Source organism: Equus przewalskii, chromosome 14 (assembly GCF_037783145.1).
Source record: "Equus przewalskii isolate Varuska chromosome 14, EquPr2, whole genome shotgun sequence".
Lineage (NCBI taxonomy): Eukaryota > Metazoa > Chordata > Mammalia > Perissodactyla > Equidae > Equus > Equus przewalskii.
Window position 1 is genome coordinate 49,234,846 of NC_091844.1, and position 23,407 is coordinate 49,258,252.

The window sequence follows — 23,407 nt, forward strand, 5'->3', positions numbered from 1 at the left end:
TAGAATAATGATATGGAGTGTGTACCTAGTGTTCTAATTAAAACCCATGGTCATTCATCTATCTAATTGCAACAATGCCCTCCAGGATACTTCTGCTCCAAATGTACCATTCTTCTTTTGCCTGAGCAAGTGACTTTAAAACCCCCTGGCTTCTTGCCAAGACCTGAAGTGAAAAATTTACTGACTGTGGTATCACACTAGAAACAGCATTACAGAATGAAAAATTGAAGAGGACAGGCAAAGAAGTGAGATTTTCTATCAGGTTTCTGGAGGTATAGCTTATAAGGTTTTGGCGTTAGCCGTCATAATATCTAATTTTCTCCACAAATTAATAGAAGTCATCTGTTAATAAGTAAAGACTTTGTAAAATACACTAAAACCCCTGAGCTCCCAAGCTAAGAGAAAGATGAAGCTTTAAAGAGGCAGACAGTTACTGAGTATGGTTTTGTTATAGATTTCAACCCTGAAGGCTGAGAAACTGCATCCAGAAGCAGTCAGGGCTAGTACCTAGGCAACCGAAAGATGAATGTACTCCACACCAGAAATATCCAATGCTAGAGCGAAATTCTCTGTGTAACATCCTATGGATAATAAGTACATAAATACTATTTTCTGCTAGCATATATTGTGTTGTTAGTTTCATTTGAATCATCTGTGAGAGTGGATTGAAATAAACATAGGCAGAAAGTACTTGTTGACATGAATAGTAAGACACCATCATTATCAGAATCACGAAAGCTACCATTTATTTAGTTATTAACTATATAGCAGGCACTACCTAAGTGATTCACACATATTAGCTCATTTAATCCTCAGAACTACCATATAGCATAGGTGCTATTTTTATCCCGTTTTAAACTAAAAACCTGAGGTATAGAGAGGTAAAACAACTTGATCAATGTCGTGTATTCAGGGAGTGACAGAGCTGGACTTAAAAATATCTGTATGCTACTGGCAATTTCAATATTTGAATTTATACATTCGGCAATGAGCTCCTAGTCACATTTCCATTTTTATCTCACATATAAGACATTTGGACTAAATATGTAATACATTCTATTAGGCAATGATATTATTAATTTGTCTCAAATTAAGTGGTAGCTGTTGAAAATTGGAACAACCACCCCCATACCTACACAATTGTCACTGTGGGATGTTTGATGACTTACACAACACTTATTTGCTCAAAACTTTGCCTCACTTACACCAATCAATCCAAAGACCTCACACCACTTCTGATATACCTCTCCTGATATCCCCCTTATAGTGACCTCTGAGTCTAAGCTGTAAGCAACAAATACCATGCATTTTCTTCTTCTACTGAGAATCTATTTCAGAATTGTCTTTGTAGTATTTTTCTTTGCTGAAGGAAATCAACAAAACTCACTTTGGTTCTAAGTAACAGGTTTATTTGTTTGTTTGTTTTTTGCTGAGGAAGATTAGCACTGAGCGAACATCTGTTGCGAATCCTCCTCTTTTATTGCTTAACAAAGATTAGCCCTGAGCTAACAACTGTACCACTCTTCCTCTATTTTATATATGGGGTGCTGCCACAGCATTGCTGACAAGTGGTGTAGGTCTGCGCCTGGGATCCAAACCCACAAACCTGGCTGCCGAACCAGAGCATGCAGAAATTAACCACTATGCCACCAGGGTGGCCCCAGAAACAGGTTTTCTTAATTTAAAGAGGGCGCTTTCCACTGTTTGGAGATTCAACAAGATTCAGCTGAGACCCCTCACCCTGGTCTACATAAGCACTTATCTATGAAGGCCTTTGGCACCTGTTGAGCTCAAGGTTCATGGAACTGAATGAAGAGTGAGTCATGTGTTCAGTGTGAGCTCTGATTTTGTTGAAGAAAAAAAGTTTTTAGAACTCTGAGTTTATTTCATTCTGGGAAAATTAGATTTCACCCATTGCAGTCTTTATTATTCTAAACAGAATTGTCTTTGTGTAGGCAGGCTCTAAGTTGGCCACAATGATCCCCACCTCCTGGTATTTGTGGAGTCCTGTTCCATCGAATGTGGGCTGGGCATGGTGGCTTGATTCTAACAGAACATGGCAAAGGGATAGGATGTTACTTCCAAGAATAGGTTACGATAAAATTATGACATCTCAGGAGAGAGAGATCTCTCACTCAATTCCGAGTGAAGCCAGCTGCCACGTTTTGAACTGCCCTGTGGAGAGGCCCAGGTAGCAAGGATCTGATGTCTCCAGCTAAGAGCCAGTGAGGTCTTCAAGCCTGCTAACAGCACCTGAGTGAGCTTGGGAGTGGATCCTTTATCCTGTGAGCTTTGAGATGACTGCAGCCTCAGCAGACAGCTCTGTGGCAACTTTGTGAGAGAATCTGAATCAGACGCACTCAACTAAGCGATACCTGAATTTCTGACTCCAAAAACTGTGAGATAATGTTTGTTGATTTAAGCTGCTGATCTCGGGGAGGGGAAGAACTTGTTACATAATAATGAATTATATAGACTTCGTACCTGAAAGTGGAGTGCTGCCATATAAAAACCTAAAATGTGGGAGTGGTTTTGGAACCTGGCAGGCTTTGAGGAGAGTGTAAGCGAGAGCTAAAGTGCCCTGAACTCACTTTTCGTAGAAATATGGACTTTGAAGATTCCACCAGTGAGGGCTCGAAAGGAAGTGAGGAACATGCTGTTGGCAACTACAGGAAGGGGGAGTCCTTGCTATATAGTAGTGGGAAGCTTGACAGCTCAACTGCCTGTAGGAACACGGAAGGTAGAAGATGTGCTTTATGAACTGGGTGATCTAACTAAGGAGACTTCCAAGCAAAGTGCTGAAGGTGCTACGTGGTTTCTTTTTGCTGCTTATAATAAGATGGGAGAGGAGACAGAGAACTGAGGGAAGGAATGCCAAACAAAAGGAGGCAGGCCTTGATGTATTTGAAAATTCTCAACTTTCTTCCAGACAGCAGGTGATACTAAAATCATGAAATGTATTCTGAGCAAAGAATGAATCGAGGATGCTGCCAGGAAAACATGATTTAGAGATAAAAACAACTGTCTGACTCTAAAATCTTTTGTTAAGGGCTCAGATTAAAGGAGATGCTCTGGAGTACTATTCAGTGATGCAAAAGGCCCTTTTATATATATAGAGAGAGGGAGTATTTAATATAGAGAGATTAAGTGTGTGCCTCACAGGTTCTCTCAATAAAAAACAAAACCCCAAAGAACTCTTGAATAGATTTATGAATGTGACTTTTGTTTAATGCAGTGAACCCCAATGAGATGCATAGGAGGCTCACAAAATTTTTGAATGAATTGTATCAACAGAAAAACTGCCAGCTTGGACTGAGAGGAACAGACACAGTACGAATAAAAAGAAGCAATTGGGTACCCCAAATTTTACTACACTATCCACAAGGTTGGAGACACAGATTCCAGAAACAAATATCAGGCCTATTCTTTTTAGTTCACTGATTTTCTTTATAGATTTCAGCTTCCTTAATAGGAGTTACTAACCCACAGACGGGGTAAATGGCACCTACACCCCAATAGAGTACTACTGTTTTGTGGACATCAAACTTTTACTTGTTTCCTTCACTGTAACTTAAATTATGTCTGAATTATAATTGTCAGAGACTTTAGGAATCCAAGATCCCCTGGGGCCTTTTCGGACAATGTCTCACTGAGGCACATGACCAGGAACTTACAAAATGAAGTCACTGTAGACTGTTCTGGAGAATTACTTAGAGGAAATAGTGATTCACTTTTTATCTATGTCATCTGGGTGATGGTTTCTACAATGGGGATTATACCATTGGAAAAGGTAATCAGATACTTATCATTAATCTTACTTTGCGTTTTAAATGATAATTTCACAGCTCTCAAAGCTCAAAAGCCAAGTCTAAACTATTTGGCCCAAGTGATAGCAGACAATTTAGTAGCTTTAGACTTTCTATTAACCAGTCAGGGTGGTATCTGTGCCATTACCAACAATTTGTGCTGCATTTGGATAAATACTATTAGTCAAGTGGAACATTCCTCTAAACTGAAGGAGTTAGCCACTTGACTCTCCAGAGTAGATCCTAATAGATTCTGGACATACTTTCTTGTCCTGAGTTCAGCAATTTCTGCACATGGCTTTGAAGCGTTCTACAAAATGCAGTCATCACTGTTCTATTTTGTGTACATCTCCAGTCTTAAATGCTCCCATGCGGCCACTGTTATACCAGATGACTGGATGACTCATCTTCTAACAAAAGAAGCAAAAGATCGGACCCTGCTTTGACTCTAAGCTGTTTTTTTTATTAGATTGATGATATCAGAGATCATGACAGTGCTGTAGATTCAGAAAGAGACTGCTTTTGTTACCAACCCTTTGGCCTGGCCAAAAGCTAGTGTGACCATTATCAATTATGTAGTTAGAACCACAGAATATCATATGACTTGCATAACACTTCCATCTTTACTCAGAACCTCACCTATTTGCATAAGTCCTTGTCTTAAGAAATCAACCAATTCAAAGACTCACTCTCCTTCTTGTATGCCAACCTAAGGATTTCCATTCAATCCTTCAATAAAAATTGTGTATTCACTTCCTGTGATGAGATGCCAATTTACAACTGATTCCTTAAATTCTCTCTTGCTGAAGTAAGAGAATAAAACTCAATTTTCTGATATCATATGTATTTATTTAAGGACTAGGCTTCTTACCTTGTGTCACTAGAAATATCTAAAGTTAATTTACTTTGTCATTGTCTAAATTATGCTTTTTAAAGTTTTTACACAACTTTGACTAGCTAGTATTGTAATTTTTCTTGGCGTTTTGTTTATAAAGAACTTTTGAAGGAGTGGTGATATCAAGAATTGTGAATAAACATACTTTTACATTGAAAAATTTAAAAATAAAAACTATTTAAAAAGGCAATCTTTAACCTGTTGTTAATTCTGCCACTAGTACTAAATAATTATTTGTAATAACTTTCCCTCTAATAAGCCTGAATATTTTAATGTCGTGTAGATAAGACGTGTGTATAATAGATTCATCTGTGGTGTAGTTCAAGGATCTAATCCTTGATATTAAAAAATGTCACTATATCACAAAATCTTAAATATGATTTAACCAGTTCACAATTTGTTGGATGACTGGTGTGGGTGTGCACTGCTCTGCAGCCAGTGAGTGGTACAAGAGAAATATAGATAGCTTCTCCTTCAAAAAATTACCATTTTGTTAAGAATCCTAAACAAAGACGTGAGAAACAATGACCAGTTTTGGATTTTCACAGGATCAGAACATATTCAAGGTGGAAGAGCTATTTAAACATGTGAAGATGAATCACCAAAACTGACCCATAATGACACCAGCAGAGTTCATTATTTTTTGATGGTCCCCTTTTCATAAGTTATCTAAGTTATATCTGATTTGGAGGCATAAGGAGTACACACAAATGGTGAAATTTTCAAGGTTTTTAGATTACCTATTAGAATGACTATGTTTCTTTTATGAAAGTTTAACTTGATTCCTTTTGAAGCATTGATCTTCCATTTTATAAATTTTATTCTCCCTGGCCAGCCTCTTTCTTCTTTTAAGTGTCCTGGCATACCATCAGATCAGAAATACTTGCCAAATGGAATTGTTGAAGATTTGCTTCCCTGAGTCTCCATTTCAGATTCACTTTTCATGTCTAATTAATACTAATTTCCTGCCTACTTCATGCTGGGGTTGTTTCTTGACAATATGGTGGTGTTAAAAAAACATTAACATTCCAATATAGGTGTAGATGTAAGAGTTTGAGAATCCTTTCACATAAACACTTTGGCAAGGTAACAAAGAGTTGGAAAAAATAGTAACTGTGAGAAAAGTTAAATATATTGTCAAAGTAGGTCATTTTGTATTCTACTTAAAGTTCAAATAGGGCAGAGAACATTTTTGTGCCGAATTAATCCTGTTCTATCAAATGCATACCAAACCCCCAGGGAAACCTGATTATGTAGCTTGAGAGAATATGCTAAGAGGTCAATTGACTCCTTTCTTAGGTTATGATCATCATTAATGATAATGGACATTCTGTTCTGGGACGGAGGTAAGGGCATACTTTTTTATCATCCATTGATGTTATTGAAAATGTTAGAGACATTTATAATGAGAGAATTTTGGAGCATCTCAGGGAAGGTGGCTAGAGAAGGTCAAGTCAGCATAACAGACACAGCATCCCACCATTCAAAGGTGTTTGGCTGGAGTGTGAGTCAGAGGGAAGATGTATTTGACAGATAAGAGGTTTGCCACTTTCATATTACTCACTTGTGTGCCTTCAATATGCTCGCTTTCCATGGAAATGAGTTTTCTTTCTGTGTTCTTTCATCTGTCCTAGCTAGAAAGGTGTAGTAAATAAGAGTTTTGCAAAACCTTCAATTGCAGGGAAAATTAGGAGCCAAGCTGCAGAACACAAATCCTTTGTCTTGCATACGCACAGTGTGTGTCCAGTTCTGCCTGAGAAGATGCTTGTGGAGCCAGAAGACCCAGAATGAAGTGTGGTCAGACAATAACTGGAACAATATTTGTGGAATCACTGAGTTGAGGAGAAAAAAAATGAAGGCTATAGCTGGACAGAGCACTGAAATCAGAGATCTAGGGAATCCGGTCCACATTTCAAACTGAAGGGGTGAAGCAAAGGCATAAATGGAGAGAGACCGTCAGGATCAATAGCATAAGAGATTGAGAAATTGGGAAAAGGAGCAAGAAATGTAGCAAAAGACCAGGCAGTTTGCTCTCCAAGCATCCAGTAGGTCATTTCTATGGAGCTTATAGGATATAAAATTTGGCTGCTGTGTGAGTGAAAGATCCTCCAAATGACAGTGGCTGCAACAGGTTAGGAGCGTTATCTCTGTTTCATATAAAAGTCTGAGTTGGCACTCCAAGGCTTATATGGTTTAGTACGGGGTGGGGGCATAGGATTCTTCTATCTTGTGTTCTCCTTGGTGAAATGATCATGTCATCTGTGTTCTCGGCAGAGGAAGACATGACAGAAAAGAGCACACGTAAGGTTTCTTAAGGAAGAGTACGAAAATGACTCACAACATTTATGCTTACCTTGTACTGGCCAGAACATAGTCATATACGACCATGGTTAGCAAAAAATGGCTCTGAGAAATGTATTCTTATTCTGGGAAGCTATGTGCCAAACTAAACAGGGGGGAGGGGGAGTTCTTTCACTGAAGAATAAAAGGAGAATAGATATTATGAAAAAATTAATCCTGATACAGGATTAAACTGGACCAAAAGCATTATAATTACATCACATGGCAAGTGGAGCACTGAAAAGAAGCAAAATGATTCATAGTCTACGTAGGTAACAGTAAGTGGAATGCTTCAATTATTAGAGATTCTCTCTATCTTTGAGAAGGAGTTGGAACTTAGAGTACAAATGAGGATGAGAGAATTCAAGTCAAAATCGGAACTGTTGATATCATAGTAAAATTCTCTCTGTCCTTTTAGCAAATGAACCTCCAATGTTCAAGCATCTAGGAGCTTTTTAACTGCTGTGAAACATTCTAGGACTTTGAAACAGAGGTCTAGTCCTCATAATTTATTCTGCATGGAATACAAAGCATACTTGGAGAAAACTTAAACCCATCTCTCCTTATGGTATTCATGCATGTGCAAATCCACTTGAAAAACCTGGTTTCCCTGAGGAGATTGAACTGGAGTAAGAGAAATGAGGCCTCTAAGAGAAAATCACCATGAGTTAAAGAATTTGGCACAATGGACTAGACTGAGCAGCAGAGCCTAGATGTAAAAGAAAGCAATGTTTCCAAACACAGTATGAGACACATCAGACCAGCTCCTTCCTTCCCACCTGTAGTGTGCCAGTTCTTGCTTGCTTTGGTCTAAGGGGAAGATCTCTGCACTAAGGGATGACCATCTCACTTTTGTGAGCTCCTCTAACAGAACTGACCATATGAAGTGAAAATTGCCTGCTCTCTGCAAAGGGAGAAGAGAACTGAAAGTTAACAGTGTGGAGAAGGTCCAAAGCCCTGCCAGTGAAATGAGCAAAACTTCTTTAGAAACAAAATCCCAAGTGTTGAGAGCAGTGGAAATCAGAGTGGAAGAGTATGGAGCTGCATATAACAGGTTTGAGAATCACAACCATTCCTGGAAACCCTAGATTCTGAGAGAGAAAATTTGATAATAGGATGCCTGGAAAATTCTCAACTTCTGGATAATTGTCTTGGATGCAAAGTTTTGGAATTTGAATAGTATTCTAAATGACAAATCTATGTTCGTTGGTGGGACACAACAAAAGTAATACAGATGAAAACAAGAATGAGTAAAAGGCTGATCTGTCAGAATTCAGGTGAGTGCAGAGTCAAGACCTAGGTGGGAAGCCAGAGCATATGAGAATTATAGACTAAACTATTTTGATGCCTTGCCTAGAAGTTTAAATTGAGCATTAGAACTCTCTTCCCTGCCAATGCCATCCTGGTGTTCTGTTTAGTATGCCACGGTATTCATTAAGTGAGAGAGGAAATGGAAGGGCTAAAAAATGCCCAAAATACAGCTCAGCCCTAAATTCCTATAGAACAAAAACCATGTGTACGTGGTTTACTGGGACCACAGAGTGAAAGTTCCTTAGTCAGATACACACTGGGCATTAGGCATATTTGAATGTGGAGGGTCAATGGGTTGGTCACATGGAAATCTCATGGGAAAGGCAAATGACTGAATCTTGAAAATATGCCATGGATTTTAGGATTAAGTTTTCTATGTTGATAAGGAAAAAGATTGACAATAAATGTGATTGATAAAAAATAACCCTCTCACCCAACTACAGAAAAATTAAGTTTAGGTATACAAGCTTGTTTTAAGAGCAAAGGCCATAGTTGGAGGTTAAAGGAGGCCCATTGAATGTGTAGGAGCTTAATAACAATGAGATCGTCTTTCAGTCCACTGAAAATTCTCTCAGGTTAAGTTTTTCTAGAAGAATTTCAATTTTACCCTTTCTTTTGAATATGAGTTTTGCTTTCTAAATTGACTGATATTCCTTGTTTTTGAAAAAATTTTCTTTAGATATATATTCCAGCTTATTAATTCTATCTTTAACTATGTCTTATCTGCTTAACACATCCATTGTTTTCTATTTTTATTTCAACAATTATATTTCTTATTTTTAAGTTTCCAATGTACTGGTTCCTTCTCAGTCCTGTTTCACTGGATGCTGACTATTTTGTTTCCTTGTGTCTCACAGGATTCATACATATCTGGTTGGTGCTCTGTATTGACATTTCCAATGTGCAGTTCTTGGAGGTCTAAATATAATGTTTTTTTCCCCACTGATTTTTATTCATAATGGCTTTTCTCTCATGTGCTTGATAGTCTGTAACTGTGAGCTCATTGTCTTATTTTAATTATTGTGGTCTGTTGGGCCCATATTAGAAAATATTTCTCTCTACAACGTCTTCTCAAAATATAATGTGGATGAGAATCCCTCAAGGAATTTATTAAAATACAGATTATAATTCAATAGATCTGGGTTGGGATCTGAGAGTCTGGGTTTCTAATCTGCTCCCAGATGATGCTAATGCTGCTGGTTCTCAAACCACATTTTGAGGAGCATGGGCTTAGAATTGCTTCCATTTCTGTGTCTGCTGGTGATCAGAAGCTTCTACCTAGAAACTGGGGTCACATCAACTCCCATCCACCTTGACCTGAAACAGTACTAGAAGCTGTGCTACCCCACAATTAGCCCAAAGATCAGTATCCTGATAGTGTCAACGTTGTTAGTGTTTGTTTTTGGTGGAGTCCTGGATCTCTCATCTGTAAATCTGTCCCTAGCTCCATGCCACTCTCTTACACTGCTGAAGATTTTTGTTTTGGAGGGAACATTGAGAGTTATTCCTGTTAGATCAATGATACCATAAAATATGTATCCTATACGACACATAGAGTCCTGTTGCTGAAAGGTCCCTAGAGCACACAGACAGTAGTAAGGCCGGAAACAAAAGTCTGATTTACCTTTTTAAGACATTATAAAAAAAAGTTTGTGATGGAACCCTATCTATTTACTTCTTGTCATGACAATCAGTGGAGATAATAGAGTTGGAAGAGCATTGATAACGATAATTATAGAAATATATAAATGTAAGGTGTAATATTTTTTGCGATCATCTGTCATTCTCTGAAATGGGCAATTCATGCAGTGCTGTTGTAAGACAAAATGGTGCTTGATCCTCTTGTCTCCTATTTATGGTCTTTGAACTGAGACATTTCCTTTGGGTCTTTGCTTCTTCTTTCAACTTTGCTCATATCTAAGCTCTCATTATAGCAACAAACTCATTTTACCATAAATTTTTTTCAAACAGTTTTTCTCCATAGAACTCACACTATTAGTAGGAAGCAAATTATTCACACAGGCAGGATTGTGTTTCTTAATGAAATGTGATCATAGCACTGAGTTGGGATAATTTATATTTAGCAGTACCTCTGGTTCAAAAATTCCTACATGTGCCTGCTTTAAACAATTGGTTAACTGGTAACACTTTTCACTGGCCTGGGGCAAGCAATATCATACCCACTTATAGAACAGGTAAGTTAAGGTGTGTGCAATTCAAATTGGTAGTTCTCCAAAGCTTCAAAGCAGTATTCCATATATAAGAGCTTGTTTTTAGCAGCTAACAAGCAGACCTCATAATGCATGCCAGGTGTGCTACCCTCTGCTCTCCATTCCACTCAGTCATTAAAACATTGCTGAGAGTACATTTCTCTCCAGAAGGATTTTCCTAGGGCTGTATCCAGGTGCATGAAATAGTTAGGAGGACCACACATATATTTGCATTAAAATTAGATTCTGATTTGCATATCATTTACATACACCTACACAGACTGTGCCATCTATTCTTAGGTAGCTTTTAGCAAAACACTATTTATTGCTACCATTAAGGTTGACACCTCTTGATTTTTCTCCTTTACTTTCATCCTCACCCAATCTTTGACCCCAGAGTTTGACATCAAAGAAATCTACAAAGATGGTGATGATAGAGAATGCAAAATCTTCCTGCTGGATTTTGTGTGAAGAACAAACAAGACATATTTCAAGGAAACTTTCAACTATAGATCCAAATTATACATTGCTTTTTTTCTTTCTTTGGAGAGGTAGAGTTGAGATTTCCTTTGATGGAGAAAAAAATGTGCCAGAATGTTAGTATTTTAAGTATACAAATTTAAAACACTTCATGAAGTGATTAATTTATTTAACAAATATTTATTGAACACTATAATGTTCAAGGGCTTTACTAGGTATTAGGCATTCTGCAGTGAACAAAACAAATTTTAAAAAAGTCCTATTCTATAGAGTTGACATTCTCGTTGCTGAGAATTGGTTTGGGAAAGGGCAGATAAACCAATAAATGAGTAATATATATAGTGTTTAAGATAGTGATCAATTCTAGAGATAAAAATGATGTAGGGAAGGGGGACAAGGAATGTAGGGTGTTGGGACAGGGAGGCCACAGTTTCAAACAGGGTGGTCAGAGAAGATATCTTTGAGTTTTCATTTCAGTAAAGACTTAAAGGAGATCAGAAAGAAAGCCATGTTGACATCCAAGGAACATTAGTGTCCTTGGAAATTACCCGAAAAACTTATCAAAATGCAAATTCTTGGGCTTATCTCTCAAAGATCTGATTGAGGAGGTCTCAGGTGGACTCCAGTTATCCAAGTTTTAGTAAGTATCCCAAGAGATTCCTAAGCAAATGTTCCTGATGCAACAAAATTTAGAAGAAGGTAAAGATATTTCCCATATATCCCCTGCCTCCAAACATGTATAGCCTCTCCCATTGTCAACATCCCATACCAGAGTGGTGAAAGTGGTACAGTTGATGAACCTACATTCACAAGTCATTATTACTCAAAGACCATAGTTTACATTACAGGTCACTCTTGCTGTTTTATGTTCTATGGGTGTGAACAAATTTATTTATTTTTCTCATTTTTTTCTAGGTTTATTGAGATATAATTGACATATAACATTGTGTAAGTGTAAGCTGTACAATATGATGATTTGACACACATATAAATTGCAAAATGATCATCACAATAAGGTTAGTTAACACACCCATCACCTCACATAATTACCGTTTCATTTTTGTGGTGAGAACATTTAAGATCTACTCTCTTAGCAAGTTTCAAGTATATAATACAGTATTAGTAACTATAGTTACCATGCTGACCATTAGATCCCCAGAAGTTATTCATCTTGTAACTGGAAGTTTGTACCGTTTGACCAACATCTCCCCATCCCCCGCCCACCCCCAGTAACCACCTGTTGTCTTGGGCCCAGCTTATCAATCAGGATGCTGTCAGCTAGAAAGGCCTAAGGCACTCACTTGGGCCCATATTACTTGTGGAAACCCCACTGACGTTTCCTTGACTAGAGCCAATGTTGTGGCTGGACTGGATCTTGCGGTTGTTCCTATGATTGCAGGATTCACCTCAGCAACAATCATCAGGGAACTTTGAAGAACAAGATTTATTACTCACAAGTCCTGAAGGGGACATGGCACACCCAAGGGCCACACAGCAAGTGTGCAGATAGAAAGAGAAGGAAGAAGCTCAAACCTGGGGCTCTGCTTTTATTAGGGTCTAGGCTGGGGTGTCTAGGGTTTCATGGGTTCACTCTCTATTAGAGAATTTAAAACATAAGAGCAGGAATTAGGGCACAGGAAGGGAATGGTGGGGTCACTCAAGTGGTCAGTTATCTAGGTGACCCAGGGCTTTCTAAAAGGAGAAATTCATGGGTAGGGGGAGCCTGGTTTCTCAAAATGGCTCTCCTTGGTTTTGGATTCCACCAGAGTTTCACAATCTCCTACTTGGATCCCAAAGCTCCCTCAAAAGTGCGTTTGTCCATAGATGGATGACAAATTATTGTTGAGGGGGTGCTATGAATGAGGGATGTCTTATTTGGCCATCTTTCTGACCTGGGCAAATTTATAATGACATATATCCACCATTATAGTGTTATAGAGAGTATTTTTACTGCCCTAAAAATCCTCTGAGCTCTGCCTGTTCTTCCCTCCCTACACCTAACCACTGGCAACTACACATCTTTTTATTGTCTCCGTAGTTTTACCTTTTTTACAATCTCAGATAGGTAGAATCATATAGGATGTAATATTTTCAGATTGGCTTCTTTCACTTAGTAATGTGCATTTAAGCTTCCTCCTTGTCTTTTCATGGCTTGATAATTCATTTCTTTTTAGTACTGAATAATATTTCATTGTTTGGATGTACCAGAGTTTATTTATTCACTTACTGAAGGACATCTTGGTTGCTTTCAAGTTTGGGCAATTAGGAATAAAGCTGCTATAAACAGCCATGTGCAGATTTTTGTGTGGACATAAGCTTTCAACTCCTTTAGGTAAATATCAAGGAGCATGATTGCTGGATCTTATAAGTATGTTTACTTTTGTAAAAAACTGCCAAACTGCCTTCCAAAGCAGCTGTACCATTTTGTGTTCCCACCAGCAATAAATGAGAGTTCCTGTTGCTCACCAGCATTTGGTTAGTGTTAGTGTTCTGAATTTTGACTATTGTAATAGATGTGTAGTGGTATCTCATTGTTTTAACTTGCGTTTCCCTGATGACATATGATGTGGAACGTCTTTTCATATGCTTGTTTGCTATCTGTGTATCTTCTTTGGTGAAGTGGCTGTTAAAGCCTTTGACCTATTTTTTAATTGGATTGTTTGTTTTCCTATTGTTGAGTTTAAAGAGTTCTTCTAAAATTTTGTTTAGCAGTCCTTTATCAGACGCATTTTTGGCAAATACTTTCTTCCAGTCTGTGGCTTATCTTCTAATACTCTCGACATTGTCTTTCATGGAGCAGTAGTTTTTATTTTTAATGAAGTCCAGCTCATCAATTTTTTCTTTCATGAATTGTGACTTTGGTGTTGTATCCAAAAAGTAATTGTCATACCCAAAGTAATCTAGATTTTCTCCTTTGTTATCTTCTGGGAGTTTTCTAGTTGCACTTTTTATTTAGGTCTGTGATTCATTTTGAGCTGATTATAGTGAAGCGTGTAAGGTCTGTGTCTAGACTAATTTCTTTTTTTGCATGTGGATGTTCAGTTCTTCATCACCGTTTGTTGAAAAGACTATCTTTGTTCCATTGTATTGCCTTTTCTTCTTTGTCAAAGATTAGTTGACTATATTTACGTAAATCTATTTCTGGGCTCTCTATTCTGCTCCATTGATCTATTTGTCTATTCCTTCATCAATATCACACTGTTTTGATTACTGTAGCTGACTTTTGAAGTCAGGTAGCATCAGTTTTCCAACTTTGTTCTTCATATTCAATATTGAGTTGGTTATCCTGCATCTTTTGCCTCTCCATATAAACTTTAGAATCAGTTTGTCAATATCCACAGAATAATTTGCTGGGATTTTGATTGAGAATGCATTGAATCTGTAACCAATTTGAAAATGACTGACATTTTGACAACATTGAGTCTTTCTATTGATGAACATGGAATATCTCTCCATTTATTTAGTTCTTCTTTGATACGTTTCACATAGATCTTACATATATTTCACTAAATTTATACCTACGTATTTCACTTTTGGGGTACTAATGTAAATGGTAATGTGTTTTTAATTTCAAATTCCATTTGCTAGTTGCTGGTATATAGAAAAATAATTGACTTTTGTATGCTAACAGTGTATAATCCAACCTTGCTTTAATTGTTTATTAGTTGCCGGAGATGTTTTGTTGATTCTTTCAGATCTTCTACGTAGATGATCATTTCATCTGTAAACACTGACAGTTTTATTTTTCCTTCTCAGTATGTATATCTTTTATTTCTTTTTCTTGTCTATTGCATCAGCTAGCACATTCAGAACAATGTTGAAAAGCAGTAATGAGCAACATCCTTACCTTTTTCCTGATCACAGTGGATAAGCTTCCTATTTCTCACCATTAAGTATGATATTAGCTGTAGGTTTTTTCATAGATGTCCTTTATCAAGTTAGGAAGTCCTCCTCTCTTCCTAGTTTGCTGAGAGTTTTTATCATGATTGGGTGTTGGATTTTGTCTAATGCTTTTTCTGCATCTATTGATGATAATATATGATTTTTCTTCCTTAGCCTGTTGATGTGATGGGTTACATTAACTGATTTTTGAATGTTGAGCCAGCCTTGCCTGCCTGGGCTAAATGTCACTGGGTCATGGTGTATAATTCTTTTTACGCATTGTTGAATTGGATTTGCTATCATTTTGTTGAGGATTTTTGCATCTATATTTATGAGAGATATTGGTTTGTTGTTTTCTTTTCTTGTAATGCCTTTAACTGATTTTGGAATTAGGGTAATGCAGGCCTCATAGAATGAATTAGGAGGGATTATATCTGTTTCTATTTTCTGAAAGAGATTGTGGAGAATTGGTATGATGTGTTCCTTCAGTGTTGCATAGAATTCACCAGTGAACTCATGTGGGCCTGCTGATTTCTTTTTTTTGAAGGTTATTAATTATTGATTTCATTTATTTAATAGATATAGGCCTTTCAGATTTTCTATTTCTTTTTGTGTGAGTTTTAACAGATTTAGTCTTTCAAGGAATTGATCCATTTCATCTAGGTTACCAAATTTGTGGGCATAGAGTATTCATACTATTCCTTTATTAACCTTTTAATGTTGATGGTATCTATACTGATGTCCCCTTTTTGATTTTTGGTAATAGTAATTTATTTCCTATTTTTTTCAGAATTAACTTGGCTGGAGGATTCTCAATTTTATTCTTTTCAGAAAAACAGCTTTTGGTTTTATTGATATTCTCTATTTGTTTTAAAATTCATTGATTCCTGCTTTAGTTTTCATTGTTTCTTTGCTTACTTTGGATTTTATTTGCTCTTCCTTTTCTATCTTTCTAAGGAAGAAGCTTAAATGATTTTTAGATCTTCTTTACAATAATATGCATTCAATAGTATAAATTTAATTCAGATTTAATTCTTATCATTGCTATTCTATACGTAAGGTGCTTTTTTCCTAAGGCTTCTTTTGAGATTTTTTCTTTATTTTGAGTTTCCGAAGTTTGAATATAATATGCTTAGAATTAATTGTACTTGGTGTTCTCTAAGATTCCTGAATCTGTGGTTTTGTGTCTGACATTAACTTGGGGGAAATTCTCAATCATTATTGCTTTTCAAATATTACTACTTTCCCTTTTTCTCTTTCTTCTCCTTCTGATATACCCATTATGAATATGTCATGCCTTTTATAGTTGATGCCCGGTTCTTGGAAATTCTGTACTTTTTCTCTTTTTTAGTCTTTTTGCTCTTTCCTTTTCTAATTTTGAAAGTTTCTATTTTCATATTTTTAAACTCAGAGATTCTTTCCTCAGCTATGTCCAGACTACTAATGAGCCCATCAAAGGCATTGTTCATATCTCTTACAGTGTTTTTAATCTATATCATTTCTTTTTGATCCTTTCTTATAATTTCCTCCTCTCTTTTACAGTATCCATGTATTCTTGCATGTTGTCTATTTGTTCCATTAAAACCCTTAGCATATTAATCATTTAAAAAAAAATTCATGATCTGATAATTCCAGCATCCCTGCTGTTATGTGACTCTAGTGCTTTTTCAGTCTTCAAACTGTGTTTTTTCCTTTTAGTATATCTCGTAATTTTTTTTGCTCAAAGACAGACATGATGTATTGGGTAAAAGGAACTGCCCTAAATGGGCCTTTAGTAATGGAGTGGTAATGCGGGGGTGGGGGTGCTCTATAATGCTATTACTAGGTCTCAGTGGTTTGGTGAGTCTGTGTCCCTGAACTGTGAACTTCACCAGTGTTTTCAGTTTCCTTTTTTCCCACTTAGGTGGAACAGGATGGCTAGAGGAGGCTGGAATTCGGCATTTCCCTTACCCTAGGTAGTTTAGGCTCTGATAAAACCCCAGCAGATGAGGCTCTGGTTAACAAGTTTCTCCTAAGAGCTGGTCTTGTTAAGAATAGCATGTTCTGGTATATTTCAAAATGGTTACTTTTTCCCTCCTCCTGCTGGAAGCAGGAGGAGATTTTTTTCCAATATTCATTGTGAAAATCTGATAGAGTTCCCAGAGGGAAAATTCACAAAAGTGTGTGTATAAAGGGGGCTCCCGTATCACTAGGTCACCCTAGAGATTTTAACTATAAGACTTGTCCACACTACACCTCCTGCAATGATAGTTCAGGTTTTCCTGCCCCAGCACTGGTTCCCTGAGGTTTCTGCTCCAGTAAATTGTGATTCTCTGTATCCACCTGCCTATCTCCCTAATTTTTGTGTCAGTGGTTTGTTCTGTGACCTCACTTATCTGACAGATCTAGGAAGAATTGTTGATTTTTCAGTTTCTCCAGCTTTTTACTTGTTGTTAGGATGGAATAGCACGTTCTAAGCTCCTTACGTGCTAGACTGGAAATCATAAGCTATACTTTCATTGAAAAGTCTCTTCAGTACTTCCAGATAACACTTCTTGACTAAGGGAAAGAAAGAATTTGTGGATCTCTTGTAGCCCTAGATTTCAATCCTCTCCTGGTAGAATATGCAAGGAATATTACAAACTCTGAGAGGGCTGGACACCTATCCTCATCCCTAATGGACCCTGGATGTAGAAATTTTGGTGAATTTCCTAGGACTATTTGACCATGGTAGGCTTTTTAATTGCAAATGTTATGCATTGGACTGATGGAGGGAAGCATGTCTTAGGACAAAGATGGTAGAAAAATAAATGTAGCAAGAGTGTCTCAAATTTCAGCTAATTGCGCCATCTATTTCTTGCTAGGATCCTGATGCATTTCACCATAATATCATATCCCATAAATTATAACTCAAGATACATACGGTTTAGATAAAGAATCAAATCTTCCGTATAGGACAACTCTGGATGATGGATTGAAGAGAGTGTTTAGCACCCTGGCCAATCTCGGATTAAGACAGCCTCACTGTTGCTACTTTTTCCTCTTCATAATCTCACCTCTACATTTACTTACAGAACGCTGATAAACACATGTGTTCTCCTGGAGCAAAAAATAATTTGATTTCAACCACAATTACAAGCATCTAGAAAGTTCTGATGAAATGTAGGGGGAAAGAAAGGTGGAATTTATTAAACTTTATTAATTTCATAGCCAATTTATCTTAGGCTCAGAACTCATCATAATATTCATGATTTTACTGGCAAATCATTACATCCCCAAGTCTCATCCTTAACATCATATTGAACCATCTAACAATTATTCATGGTGTCATCTTGGGAGACAGCTCATTTCTTTCAGCAGTGGTGTCTTAAGTACATGCTACATTCAAATTGCATGGTGGTTAAGTTACTTGAGATGCCTCGTCCCACATGCACCTTCCCTCCGAGTTATTCCATCTTTCAGGGCCCAGTTAAAGTCTTTTCTTTTCCCTGAAGATTGCCTAAACTACTTCTGTGCATATTGATTTCTCTCTTCTCTAAGCTCTCAGTGAATAATTTACCACGTTGTTGATATACTATCTCTCATTGTCTACCTTTTGTCAAATAAAATAAAAATCAACATGTATTTATTGAACAAAATATTATTCTAGTTCTTGTAGGGAATAAAATTAATATCAGAAATTATCCCAGCTCTTAAGGAGTTTATGATCACCTTGGAAAGGGGAGATAAAATCAACATAAGAAATTTAAAGATTTAAAGCATTGTCAAGAAAAGGGAATTGGTATCACAGTGAAGAGATATTAAGCGCCAAATGAATGATCCAGACAAATGCTATCCAGACAGGTTTGGGTGGTGGAGGGCAAAGAGCAGAGTAATAAGGAACATCTTTACAAAGGAGACAGAATTTGAGCTAGATCTCGAAAGGTGGGTAAGATAATGGATAAAAAATGTGGGGAGGCTACACTCGTTAGGAAGTATTTGTCCATATGTTCAAGCTTCATTTGGCCCTGTCTGTAGAGTTTTCACCAAGACTACAGGGTGCCGATTTATTCTCTTCTAAAGGCAACAACAAAGTTTCAGTAATATAGATGTAGATCTATGAGGTATCAATAGTTGATTGTACTTCCTCCTCTTCTCCTCCGATGCTATCTGCATCTGACAGCTTGCTAGGCACATAGTGTCCAATGCAAAAGTTATTCTACTAACAAGGATTATATTATATGAATCATAATTGCATTTCTAAGTCATTTAGTTTGTTAAATTTTTAAAAAATTGAATTTTCTTATTAAAATGTGATATAAATGAATTTACTAACTAGAACATTACCACCCCCAGAAAACTTGTCCTCCAACAGAATTTTCTGTTAATTACCAGGAGAAAGTTCTTTCTCTACTGAATATAAGGGATATGTCCATATCAAATAAAGGCTACTTATGAGCATGAAAGTTAAAAAAATATATGTTCTTCCTTATCCACCTTACTTGCCTATCACAGTTCTTGAAATAACACAATTAAAGTCTCTTTCCTTGGGTTCTGAAATAATATAATCTAGAAATTTTAAACTCTCTTTTTCTATAATTTTCAGTTTTCTTGTCTACCAAAGTACAGTAAACCTCTTTCGAGGCATAGTGGTTTTTTCTTAATGAGTAGCTGATTCTTTTCTCTCTCTTTCCTTCTCTTCTCTGTCTTATCAGTAAAGGGCAAAGGCAAGATGATTTTTCTCTAGAAGCAACTCCTTATAGATACCTCAAGCATTAATGTACCTTCCTACCTTTTCCTATCCTTACTTTCTTTAGGCCAAGTCTCAAATCTCATAATTCTGTGATAATTAGAGAAGAGTATGGGAAAATTACATGATAGTTTTCCCTGCTCACCATTTCTTAAATAATATCCCTATTTGACTCCTGCCTGAAGAGACAGAGACATCTATGTTTTATTCTTTTTGATTGAATTTATCACATAGCAGCTGGCATAGGCATAAGAAAAGAAGCAGGCCTTCACTGCATGGTTGATCTGATAGCTTTCCCTGAAGGTCCCATCATGAGTGAAACAAAGGAGAGTAAAATGAAGGCTAGGCAGAGAAGCTGGTCTAAACGCACGCTAAGTTTAGGCTGAAGAGAGAGGTCCTTTCCTTTTACATGCTGCCCTGAAGCTGGCAGTGGCATCTCTTACAGTTCTTGTGACTTCCTGTCCATGGTTGTGAAGAGACTAGCTGAGTCTGAAATTTCCCTGCAGTTATGAGACAGGGTCATTTCTCCGCTAACCTTCTCTATGATTTATCATTTGAATCTCTTTCCATTCTATGCTTTTAGTCTTTCCATTTCCACACACACACACATCTGTTGAAAGCCTTCCTCCTTTCAAGCTGAAGACTAGGAAAATTATCCCCAAGATGCGAAGTTTAATCGTTGAACAAAAGTGTAGATTAATATAAAAACTTGCATCCCAGAAGTCAAAAAACTATATTTCAGTTTCATATTAACCGCTAACTAAAAATCTTGGCAGAGTCTCCAACTTCTTCATTTATGAGTTGGAGTTAAAAATACTTGTCCTACTTTCTGAGGTTATTTTGAGGGTAGATTCAAGGATAAGTATATTTGAGTATTTAGAAATGTTAAAAACACATAATCAAGGTGTTAATTATTACAGACACACTCAAATATCTTTATTTAAAAGCAGCAAGTTAGATAATATTCTAAAATCCTTAATCTTCCTATTTTGCATCATGGAAAAGATCACTGCCTGAAGTAGTGAATAAGCAAACACTGCAGCTGAGGACATAAATGACGGTACTTGCGGAGCTATAATGGGAAAATGTGAGTATTCTCTCTGATTCACAAAACCTGTTGTTATTTGTTACTCTCCCTTTTAGTCTCATCCATTTAACCAAAAAGCATCAAACATTCCAAGTGCCCTTTTTTGAGGGCCAAATGACAGAAAGTAAAGTAAGACATCCTATGTGCCATTGAGGGGTCCACATATTGACAAGATGACACATCTGCAAAGAACCAGAGCTCTCAGCAGGCAGGCGGTATTTCCCAAACTGTGAGCGAGACAATGCTGGTATGCCACACAATACCTGATGCTGTAGAGGAGGCAAAATTTTACCTCTACCTTCTTAGTTTTCCACTGGGGCTGAGAATTAAATTGACGTAAGGCAAGTGAACAGGAGAAAAGCATACAAATTTATTCTGTTTTACATGGCCTGGGAGCCCTAATAAGGAAATGAAGACGCAAAGAAGTGGTAAAATCTAAATGTTTTTATACTGGGTTGAAGAGAGAGGCAATTGTGGAAAAGTAACTAAAACATATGGGGAGGCTAAAGGAAGATAAGAATGATTTTAACAAGGTCTGTTTGTACAGAATTCTCTCAGCTTCAACTTCCTGTCCGTGGTTATAAGAATATCACTTCCCTCCTGCTGTAGAAGGACATCTATGTGAGAGTTTATCACTTCTTTCAGTAAGGAAAAGGGGGAGGGTCAGAGCACCCTTCTTGCACCTGCTGTTTTTTTAAGTACCTTTAGCTCAAAATAATCCCTAGGCTAAAGGGGCATGTTTTAATCCTATTTCAACGCTATCAATCTTTTGTCTCTTAAAATCGATGTATTGTCACCTGTTTTTAAGAAGAAATGTAAATAAGGAGCTTCGATTTCAAGTTTGTGGCGGGAGCCCAACTATTTGTCTCCCCTCTCTTGTAAGACCCCAATAAAATGAGATAATATAAATCTATAATAATAAATATAACAGGGAGGTCACCATTAAAAGAAAGGAGATTTTAATATATCTTTGGAAGATATGAAGAAAATATTGAGCCTGTTACCAGATTAAATAAAGTGATAAAGTTGCAGTCCAGAATAGAATAGAACCAGGAAGAATCCCAGAGTCTTAAATTCAGAGTGAACAGGTGTCATTGAAAGTAGAAGGGGAAAAGGTATTGAAGAGTGGAATATGAGGGGGATAATTCAATGTCTGTCTATAGAAGAGCTACACCACTTGCCCTCCATTCCTGTACTTTCCTTCTCTGTCCCTCCCATCTTTGCAAATGGAAAATGAACAGCCTACACCACTCAAAACCTATTAACCTGCTACTCTATGCAGTTTGCCTGTTTGCTGAGGTTGGAAGGCTTACGGTAAGTTTCATAGACTTGCACTACATTTGAAACTCTTGAAAGAGGCAGCCATGAGGAACTCAAAAAGGAAAGGATCCAGAAAAAAACATTATAGTAGTGTAGTGTGAAAATAGAAACATCTCAGATATAGTAGTTCCTAACAGTGTAACTGAAAGTTTTTGCAATGCTTTACTATGCCTTCTTACTCAATTCTCAGGATATCTTTATTTTCTGAGTAAGAAACCTAAGATTCAGAAAAAAACAAGGGAAATTTTAAAGGTCAAGTGATTGGTACGCAGAGCATCCTGTGCTAGAATGCATGCTTTATGGACTGTACACTCATCCTCAGCTCCATCACTTACTACTCCTGTGTCCTTGGGCAAGTTACTTCACCTCTCTAAGCCTCATTTCCTTAATGATAAAATTGGAGTAATTACATCACTTACCTCATGGAGTTGTCAGAAGATTTAAATAATACATATGAAACATTTAGAACAATAGCTGACACTTAGAAAGCTCTCAATATGTTGGTCATATTAGCTGACTTCACATGGTGATCTCTATACCAAAGGCGGAATTAGAGCCAACTCTAGGATAGAATAACGGATATATTTTTCTTACAAAACTATACAATAAGGTTTTTTTTAGATCTCCAAAAATGTTTCCCCTCAATTTATCAAAATATGTAACAGAATATTTTGAATGTTAAACTTCCTGTGTGTACTTATTTATTTGTGAGTGTGCATGTGTGTATATACACACATACATACATATATATCCAATTTACTCAACTCCAAACAATGTACATATGTATATATAATTTATGTATGTATGTTGTTTAGCTACTGTGTAGATTGGTGTTAAGCAAACTGGATGAACAAATCCTAAAAAGAGGAAAAAAATGTTATTCAGGGATACAATTGTACCCCAGTCACTGAAGAAACAGTGATTTAATATACTCTCAGTGGCTTTTCTCCTTCATGGAGGCTGCAGGAAGAAAGTCATCACAAAGCTTGCACAGACAATGGACATATGTTAAAGTAACAATGGAACTATTTGGAGCAAAGTTTTAGGAATACTATATATTACCCCAAAACACTTCTGCCCTTTTATCTCTTGTATGGAATGTAAAAATAACAAAAGGAGTTTTATTTCAAAATAATCAATTTCATTCAGAGGCAAACACTTTATTCTTTTAGGATGTTTACACATTACCAGCCCCTACATGACAATACCGGAAATTGCTTCCGTCTTGGGCATAAAGTTTCGAGTATAAACTCAGGGGAAAACAGATGATCAAAGCTGCTAGCAGTATTTTGGGAAAAATACAGAGAGAATGGCTGGGTCTCTGCTGGAATGGAGATAATATCTGGCTAAGAACCCAGATCCTGTGCG

General features: G+C 37.0%; 1 long non-coding RNA gene across 1 annotated transcript in view; it reads left to right on the forward strand.

The window, feature by feature from the left end:
• LOC139075631 (uncharacterized) overlaps positions 1-23,407 on the forward strand; it is a 43,433-nt gene that overhangs the window by 19,129 nt on the left and 897 nt on the right. Inside the window, exon 8 of the long non-coding RNA XR_011526238.1 lies at positions 20,638-20,719. This is a non-coding gene — a long non-coding RNA (uncharacterized lncRNA). The remainder of the gene's footprint in view (positions 1-20,637; positions 20,720-23,407) is intronic.